We start from the raw sequence: 10000 nt of genomic DNA on the forward strand, positions 1-10000 counted from the left end.
AGCATAAGACTGAAGCAGCATTGTGTATCTTGAACATAGCAGCCCTTAGCGCAGTACCATGTGACAACAGAAGGGACAGCGAGATGGGACCAAAATATCCCACTTGGGACTCTCTCTCTGAAACCCCTCTATAGTCCAGCTCTCCGGTCATTCCACCGCCTAAATACATGCGCACACACGAGCACATTTGGATTTATGCAAGCCATCCGTGCGCGAGTGAGCGAGACCTGAAGCCGATTCTACATGTCTCCTAAATCTCAACAGTTTTCTGAAAAACGTATGTTTCTATATCAGTGGTGCTCAATCTTTTTCATGTCAAGGACCCCCAAAATGATATGTATTTGGCCGCGGACCCCCATCAAAATATTTTGTTCCAGGGACCCCCATGAAGCAAAGATTTTAGTTAAAAACGGTTCACTTTAAAAAACATATACATTCAAAGATTTGCACACATTTTCACGATTTTTCAAAAATAGCAGATCTACAAGCTCGTAGCTCTTGAGCTTGTATATCTGCTATTTTTGAATAGCCCAAAGTGTAAAATAATGCTTTTTAGCTGAAATCTAAAAATGACACAGTTCCAGGTCTTAATGGGTTAACAGATAATCGAAAAAAATAACTCAAATCGCAATATGAACACACGATTTGGAAATGTCAGTATACTGAAATCTCCAAATCGCAGAGGATGCAATTGAAGCAGCACTATGAAACTTTCCTCTTCTACCCTGGATTTGAACCCGGTTTCCTCCGCAAGTGCTGACATTTTTACCATTGAGCTAATAGATGCCTGCCTGCTTGCTCAGGGGATAAATTGAATCTTGACCATCAGGTCAGAATTTGGGTCAGATCCTGTGTCTAGGTGAGACATGACCTTTGACACGATCTAAATGTCTCAATAGAAGAGCAGGGAGACACAATACAACCACCGCTATTGTACAAGTTATACTAAATTAACAAACTCTACCATACAGATTGGACAACATTACATTTTATTCATTAAAGAAAAGTTGCATAGTGCAGCTTTAAGTATATAAAAGTTAGGGGGAGTCCAAAACAGATTTCTAAACTAGGTATTCTTGTGTTTTCTGAACCATCTGGTCCAGGAATCCAATACAGTACACTATTAGTTACCACCAGGTTCTTGATATTTCAAGAAGCCATTGGTTTCCATTCATTTCAGTATGGTACTCAATGGGCTAATCATGCAATAACACCAGAATGTTCCTTTAAACATCAATGCATGTTGACAGTATGTTGGTTGTGGTAGTTATACTGTTAAAGTTCACCCCCAAAAATACTTTTTTTCAATCAATCAGTCACCCCATGGAGACTTGAATGCATGGATATTTTTTAGTTTTTGTCGCATTCCTAAGCCAATGATTTGATGACCAGCGGAACCGGTAGGCAGGGACGTGCATAGATAGACTCTAAGTGGTGCTAGAGCACCTGCCCTTTGCCCTCTTGACCAGAAGTGCCCTTTTTTTCAGTTTACAGCAGGGGTCTTCAACAGGGGGTCCGGGACCCCTAGGGGGTCCTCAGAGTTACTACAGGGGGTCCGCCAAATCTTTCTGTGATATGATTTTTTTTTTACCATAACCACTCGAAACCTAGCATCCCTTTTCTGAGGAGAACTTTAGCCAAAAATAGCAGATCTACAAGCCCACAACGCCTCGCGCTGCGAGGCGTTGTGGGCTCGTAGATCTGCTATTTTTGGCAAAGAGGTATAGGTGTAGAGGGAAAAAAGAGCAGACCAAGTAAACAAAAAAAAGTATAATTTACTTGAGCACCTGCCCCTCAAAATGTCAGTGCACGCCACTGCCGGTAGGCAGTTGTTCCGGTAGAAGCAAGGGCCCAGCTTGACAGTTTTACATTGAGGCTAATACGGAAGAGACTTGTCATTTTGACAAACTTTAGACTTGATTTTCTTACCTTAATAAACATTGTCATAAATACTATATGCTTCCAGTCGCTAGTTTAAAGTCTCCTTTCAACCATCATGATATGCGTTGTGCTAAATGATGGTCCCATTTATTTAAAAAATTGGGAACAAAAACTTACTATAAAGTCGGCTATGCTCTAGGAGGGGCGGGATGATTTGATTGACAAGCTACACAGCCAATAGCATTCATTCCCCGCCCCCGCTCTTGATTGACAAGCTACCCAACCAATAGCATTCTTTAGGGATTTATTTCCGGTTCCTATTCCCGGTCGCTTTTTGGCATAATTATATTAAAGATGGCGGATTTCAAATTCCCAAACAATCGGCTTAATTTTTGGTCTGTAGAAACCAGAGGTGTGCATGGCTTTGTCCATCTCTTTTATACAGTGTATGGGTACCGGAACCGCTGCCGGTCATCAAATTATTAGCTTAGGAATGCGAAAAAAAATATGCGAAAAAAATAATATAATATATTTAAGTACTGAACTTGAGTAAAATGTACTTAGTTACTTTACACCACTGGTTCACTGACACCTCAGAGCTCTTTTTTCCCCCATGTAAACGCCATTGTGTGAACGGGAACACAGTCCTGCCTTTGTGAGCAGAACGCGCTGACCGACCGGGAGGACGAGAGGCTCTTGAAATAATACTGTAAAGTACAAAGACAATACTGGACGGAAGAGACAGCGATCTGTATTATCCAGCTGCACTTCCACCAAAATGTTTTTTAAGGGCTCCACGAGTCGAACGGGACAGATTGTGCTGGTCGGGGTGTGTGTGTGTGTGTGTGTGTGTGTGTGTGTGTGTGTGTGCGTGCGTGCGTGCGTGCGTGCGTGCGTGCGTGCGTGCGTGCGTGCGTACGTGCGTGCGTGCGTGCGACAGGCACAGAATGGACAGTTGGTATAGTATAGAGCAAGGCAGCAGCAGTGGTGGACAAAGTACTCAACCCCAGTCAGTACGTGAGTCAAAGTATATATACTTCAGTTCAAATATTGCTCAACGACAAGTGAAAGTTGCTCTGTCAAATTTGCACTCAAATTAAATTACTGGAGTACTTACTTTTAAATACTTAAGTATTCAGAAATTACAGTGTACAGTATATTTTATTTTTCATAACAAAACGCATTACTGTATTACCCCAAAATAAAAATAAATAAAAAAGATACATTAATCCTATTTATCGGCATCACAATGAAAACAAGTATGACAGAAAAAAAGGAAAACATTAGAGTGTGTTAAGCAAGGGATAATTGATGGCGAGCCGGTCATTGTTGAGAAATAAACCCAGACAGGGTGATTAAGTAACAACGAAACGTAGTATTTCATTGCTTACGGCAATGAAAGTATTCCATTAATCTATGCCAGGTGCGGACGTCCGTCCAGTGCCTCGGAAAACAACGGGAAGTGTTGATCAAATAGAATACATTTTCTCTCTTCAAATGTCTATTTCTCTCTTCAAATGTTTTCAAAAACATTCTTGAGAGCAACGTTTAGCTGTAAATGACATTGTGCGTTTGTTGACACATGGCTGTCATGTTGGAAACGACATAAAATCAAGCAGCGCAAGCAGGTGCTCTGAGTCTTTGATTAACCCTTTAAGACCGGGAACGTCATTTTTAGATTTTGTTGGGCTATTCAAAAATAGCAGATATACAGCTGCCAAAATACATTAGTCGACTAAATCAACTGTAGATTTAGTCGACTAAAACTAGACTAAAACTAAAACATTTCAGATGACTAAAATATGACTAAAACTAAATGGAATTTTATTCAAAAGACTACGACTAAAACTGAATAAAAAATTGCAGACAAAATCAACACTGCCTGGAACTAAATATTTTACAAATGTTCGCTTTAAAAAATAGATAATCCAAGATTTTGCCATGAATTTTCACAATTTTTCAAACATAGCAGATCTACAAAAACATAGCGGGGCACTCAATGGTAAAAAAAAAAAACGTCAGCACTTGTGCAGGAAAAAGGGTTCAAATCCAGGATAGAAGAGGAAAGTTACTTAGTGCAGCTTTAATGTTATATTATCATAAAAAATCTTACTGTTTTGCTAATTATTTGAGAGCCCACTTGCAATATCACTCATCAAGGCCCACCGGTGGGCCCCAGCCCACAGGTTGAGAACCACTGAGACAGAGAGATGAACCGACCAGAGGCGGAGCATGATACTGACAGAGAAACATTGAAAGGGCGTGAGAGGATAACAGATAATGGAGTGAGAGACAGAGAGAGAGAGAGAGAGACAAAGTGAGACAGATAAGTGCATGTTATGACTATCAGTAAAAGCCCCGGCTGACCGGCCGTGTGTGTGTGTGTGTGTGTGTGTGTGTGTGTGTGTGTGTGTGTGTGTGTGTGTGTGTGTGTGTGTGTGTGTGTGTGAGAGAGAGAGGGAGACGGCTCGGTGTCTAGGAGGTGTCTGGGGCGGAGACCAGCTTTGTGCTCAGGAAACCGGGTTTGACCTTTGACCCCCGGCACGTCCCTCGTGCCTCGCCAGGGGGGGGCGGGGTGGAGGTCAAAGGTCAAGCTGGCCAGCGTCTGAGCTCTGATAGAGAGATCAAACACACCCAGAGCTGTCAGCAACCTCTGCCTTGTGCAATACGTTTGTATTACTATACTTGTGAGGATATCAACACGTTACGATGCTGACTTTATGAATGCCATTTCTACGTCTTTTCTATATCTTTTGCCATTTTTATCCCTAACCCTGAAGCGGATCTACAGTAGTGAGCTTGTAGATCTGATATTTTCCGCACGTAAGAAACCACATGAATCAGGCATTATTTGAACCCCAACCCCTTAACGTAACTGTCTAATTCTAATCCCAATCTCTAAAAATATATATTTAAAGCATAAAAAACATCCATTCACGTATCTGTTGAGGACCAGGAAAATGGTCTTCACAATGTGTGTCTATTTCTCAACATCTACTATTCTTGTGAGGACGTTTGGCTGGTGTGCACGCACAAACACACACGCACGCACAAACACACACGCACGCACGCACGCACACACACACACACACACACACACACACAGACGCAAAAAGCACGCCTTGCTTTAACCTTATGAGAAGCATCTAATCTACATTATACTTAAATCTGTGGCGTGAGCGTGCGTGCATTCGTGTGTGTGTGTGTGTGTGTGTGTGTGTGTGTGTGTGTGTGTGTGTGTGTGTGTGTATGTGTGTGTGTGTGTGTGTGTGTGTGTGTGTGTGTGTGCGCGTGCTCGTGCGTGCGTGCATGTGAGCCCCTGTACAACACACACATGCTTTACATTTCCTAGTGACCTCATAAATAACCCTCTCGTTAGCGCAGACCACAGGATGGAGTTTGACTCAGCGCTACTAATCTACACCGTCATCACACACACGCACGCACGCACGCACGCACGCACGCACACACACACACACACACACACACACACACACACACACACACACACACACACACACACACACACACACACACACACACACACACACACACACACACACACACACACACACACACACACACACACACACAGACAGTATGCGAATGGACCCTAATGGACCTGTGATTTGGGTCAGTTATGTCAGCGTTAAATTAACACTGAGGATTTATTATATGATCATTCAGATCTGGCAGAGGACATGGGGGGGGGTTGGGGGGGGGGGGGTAGAAAGAGGGACTGTTAAGCCGCCTACACAGCAACCATCGTTGTCCTGATTATCACTATTAGACTATATGTGGGGAGATCAGTCAGTTGAAAGATGTGGGAAAAGTTGCTGAATGCAGCTCTCTACAGTACACCATTGGTTCTCAAAGTGGGGCCCTTGGGGGGGGGGGGGGGGGTTCCAGGGGGTCCCCAGCTAAATGTGTTTACTTTAACCTTTTACACTTTGGCTATTAAAAAATAGCAGATATACAAAGCACTATGAGCTTGTAGATCTGCTATTTATTTATTTTTATCGTGAGATTTGTTTGCAAATCTTTGAATATATATATTTGTAAAGTGAACCTTTGTAACTCAAATCTTTCCCTCTGGGGGTCCCTGGAACAACATGTTTTCAGATGGGGGTCCGCGGCCAATGTAAAAAGTTTGAGAACCACTGCTCTCACACTTTTGCGGCCCAAGGACCCCCAAATTGAGATTTGTGTTCATAAAGAATTTGCAGATGTGTAAGCTCACAGCGTGGCACGAAGTGATGTGCTGTGAGCTTGTATATCTGCTATTTTTGAATAGCCAACATATAAATGGACAAGTGGTTAACATGATTGTGTGTGTGTGTGTTTGTGTGTGAGGGGGGGGGCTTTACAGAGATAGAATTATATAGAGACAGACATGTAGAGAGAGACTGAATTATGGAGAGACAGACACAGAGACTGTTAGACAGACAGACAGACAGACAGACAGACAGAGAGACACACACACAAACACACACACATGCCCTGTGGGGACAGCATGTGTGTGTCAGGGAGGTCTGCTGACAAGCTGTGCCTTATCCTCAGCCCTGAGCACTTCCCATACAACTGTGTGTGTGTGTGTGTGTGTGTGTGTGTGTGTGTGTGTGTGTGTGTGTGTGTGTGTGTGTGTGTGTGTGTGTGTGTGTGTGTGCGCGCGCGCGCGCGCGCGTGCGTGCGTGTGTGTGTGTGTGAACCTGTTAACCACTTGCAATATCACTCATCAAGGCCCACCGGTGGGCCCCAGCCCACAGGTTGAGAACCACTGAGACAGAGAGATGAACCGACCAGAGGCGGAGCATGATACTGACAGAGAAACATTGAAAGGGCGTGAGAGGATAACAGATAATGGAGTGAGAGACAGAGAGAGAGAGAGAGAGACAAAGTGAGACAGATAAGTGCATGTTATGACTATCAGTAAAAGCCCCGGCTGACCGGCCGTGTGTGTGTGTGTGTGTGTGTGTGTGTGTGTGTGTGTGTGTGTGTGTGTGTGTGTGTGTGTGTGTGTGTGTGTGTGAGAGAGAGAGGGAGACGGCTCGGTGTCTAGGAGGTGTCTGGGGCGGAGACCAGCTTTGTGCTCAGGAAACCGGGTTTGACCTTTGACCCCCGGCACGTCCCTCGTGCCTCGCCAGGGGGGGGCGGGGTGGAGGTCAAAGGTCAAGCTGGCCAGCGTCTGAGCTCTGATAGAGAGATCAAACACACCCAGAGCTGTCAGCAACCTCTGCCTTGTGCAATACGTTTGTATTACTATACTTGTGAGGATATCAACACGTTACGATGCTGACTTTATGAATGCCATTTCTACGTCTTTTCTATATCTTTTGCCATTTTTAGTTTGAGAACCACTGCTCTCACACTTTTGCGGCCCAAGGACCCCCAAATTGAGATTTGTGTTCATAAAGAATTTGCAGATGTGTAAGCTCACAGCGTGGCACGAAGTGATGTGCTGTGAGCTTGTATATCTGCTATTTTTGAATAGCCAACATATAAATGGACAAGTGGTTAACATGATTGTGTGTGTGTGTGTTTGTGTGTGAGGGGGGGGGCTTTACAGAGATAGAATTATATAGAGACAGACATGTAGAGAGAGACTGAATTATGGAGAGACAGACACAGAGACTGTTAGACAGACAGACAGACAGACAGACAGACAGAGAGACACACACACAAACACACACACATGCCCTGTGGGGACAGCATGTGTGTGTCAGGGAGGTCTGCTGACAAGCTGTGCCTTATCCTCAGCCCTGAGCACTTCCCATACAACTGTGTGTGTGTGTGTGTGTGTGTGTGTGTGTGTGTGTGTGTGTGTGTGTGTGTGTGTGTGTGTGTGTGTGTGTGTGTGTGTGTGTGTGCGCGCGCGCGCGCGCGCGTGCGTGCGTGTGTGTGTGTGTGAACCTGTTAACCCCCTACAGTACCAGTATGTTATACGTAATGACAAACGCTTCCAGATCTGCTATTTTCACTGCTTTTGTGACATTATGTGAAAAAGTTGAAATATGGAGATACAGGGTTTCTGCCTGACTCGTCTCGTATCTGCAAGTCTCATCGGCTGTCAGATTCCTGGTGGATGACTGCACATCCTGCAATGACATGTGGCTCCTACATGGTGCCTGTGCGTACGTGCGTGTGTGAAGTGGCTGACAGTAACAAAGTACATGTACTTGAGAACTGTACTTAAGTAAATTCTTTGAGTATCTGTACGTTACTTGAGTATTAGGTTTTTTGGGGGGACTTTCACTCCACATTCAAGTGAAACAGTGCCCAACAGCAATGCACTGATATTAAAAAAGATAATGTACTTTGTACTTTTGAATACTTAAGTATACTTTTAAAAGCAAGTCCTCCAATACACACAAATGTGACTGAGCAACTTTCACTTGATGTTGAGTTAAACTCAAGTACTGAGAGGTTGAGCACTTTGTGCACCCCTGGTTAACCCAAGACCGGAAGCCGATTCTACAAATGTCTTCTAAATCCCAACAGTATTCTGAAAAAACATATGTTTCTATGTCAGTGGTCCTGAAACTTTTTCATATCAAGGACCCCCAAAATGATATGTATTTGGCCGCCGAGCCCCATCTCAAAATGTTTTGTTCCAGGGAACCCCCAGAAGCAAAGAATAGAGTTAAAAATGTTTGCTTTTAAACAATATATATTCAAAGATTTGCACACATTTTCACGATTTTAAAAAATAGCAGATCTACAAGCTCGTAGCGCGGCACTCGGTGCCGTGCTATGAGCTTGTATATCTGCTATTTTTGAATAGCCAAAGTGTAAAATAATGCTTTTTTAGCTCAAATGAAAAAGTGACACAGATGCGTTCCAGCAGGTCGTAATGGAGAAGGGCCTTCCACACCAAGCACCATAACCGTAACTATAAACATATCATTTAGAAAGTGTAAAAGTCGTGTCAGAGTCCACACCACAGCTACAACAACAACAACAGCGTAAGTGTGGATGTTCACAGAATTATCGTTATAAAGTTACAGTGCTTGATGTGGGTTTGTTGGCCTGCTCCCTGTCTGGACGTGTCTGGGTTTGGATTCGGACCGGTGGTTTTTTGATCTTGTTTTGATTCTCTGGTTAGGGGGATTTCGGGGCTATACTCTCCCTCCGCCCCCACGCCTGGCACGTTGGCTTTGATTTGGACAGATTTGTTGGGTATGACTGCATGGCTTTCCAGTAAAGACTTGCCTTTCTCTAATTTCACCTTGTTGTCCTCCCGAGTCTCTCTCTGTGCTTGTGGCTCTGATCTGCCCAGAGTCACACAAACTCACACACGCACGGGGCGGTGTAAAGTAACTAAGTATAATACGCAAGTATTGTACTTAAGTACAAATCTGAGGTATCTTTACTTTACTCAAGTATTTCCAATTTTCTATACTTTTACTTCTACTCCACTACATCTCAGAGGCAAATATTGTACTACTACTCCACAACAATTATTTGAAAACTTTAGTTACTAGTTACTTTGTAGACTTTGATTATTATTACAAAACATCCTTATAGACTTATACTTCGGCTATTTGAAAATAGCTGATCTACAAGCTCACAACACGTCGCGATGCGACGCGTTGTTATTTTGTCGATCAGCTATTTTCAAAAGATTTGTATACATATTGAACTTGTGAAATGGGGCATTATTTATAATGTTATATTTTGATGCCAATACTTTTGTACTTCAACTAATCAAGTATACTTGCAACTGAGTAATTATAGATTGTGGTATTAATACTTTTACCTAGGTAAAAAATGTGAGTATTTCTTCCACCACTGCACGCACGTTTGTATTACTTGTGAGGACATCAAAATGATAGGAAATATCGGAATTCGGAAATAGCTGGAAATGGCCAGAAAAAAATGCCTGCAACGCATTGTGAGCTTGTAGATCGTCTGTTTTCCGGTGTGCAACACACCTGCACGCAACTAATATAAGTATAAATCAGACATAACTCTAACCAGTGTTTATTTTGACAGCAAATTATGATTTAGTTTTAGTCATAGTCTTTTGAATAAAATTCTGCTTAGTTTTAGTCACATTTTAGTTGCCTGAAATGCTTTACTTTTAGTCTAGTTTCAGTCAACTAAATATAAGATTTTAGTC

At 43.0% G+C, this 10000-nt stretch overlaps 1 protein-coding gene across 1 annotated transcript in view; it reads right to left on the bottom strand.

Moving 5' to 3' along the window:
• The window catches only part of LOC311056334 (septin-9-like), a 162030-nt gene that overhangs the window by 125400 nt on the left and 26630 nt on the right, over positions 1–10000 (bottom strand). The gene's annotated exons all lie outside the window — the stretch shown is intronic.

Source organism: Gymnoscopelus microlampas, assembly GCF_963454915.1.
Source record: "Gymnoscopelus microlampas genome assembly, chromosome: 11".
In the NCBI taxonomy this organism is placed as follows: Eukaryota; Metazoa; Chordata; class Actinopteri; order Myctophiformes; family Myctophidae; genus Gymnoscopelus; species Gymnoscopelus microlampas.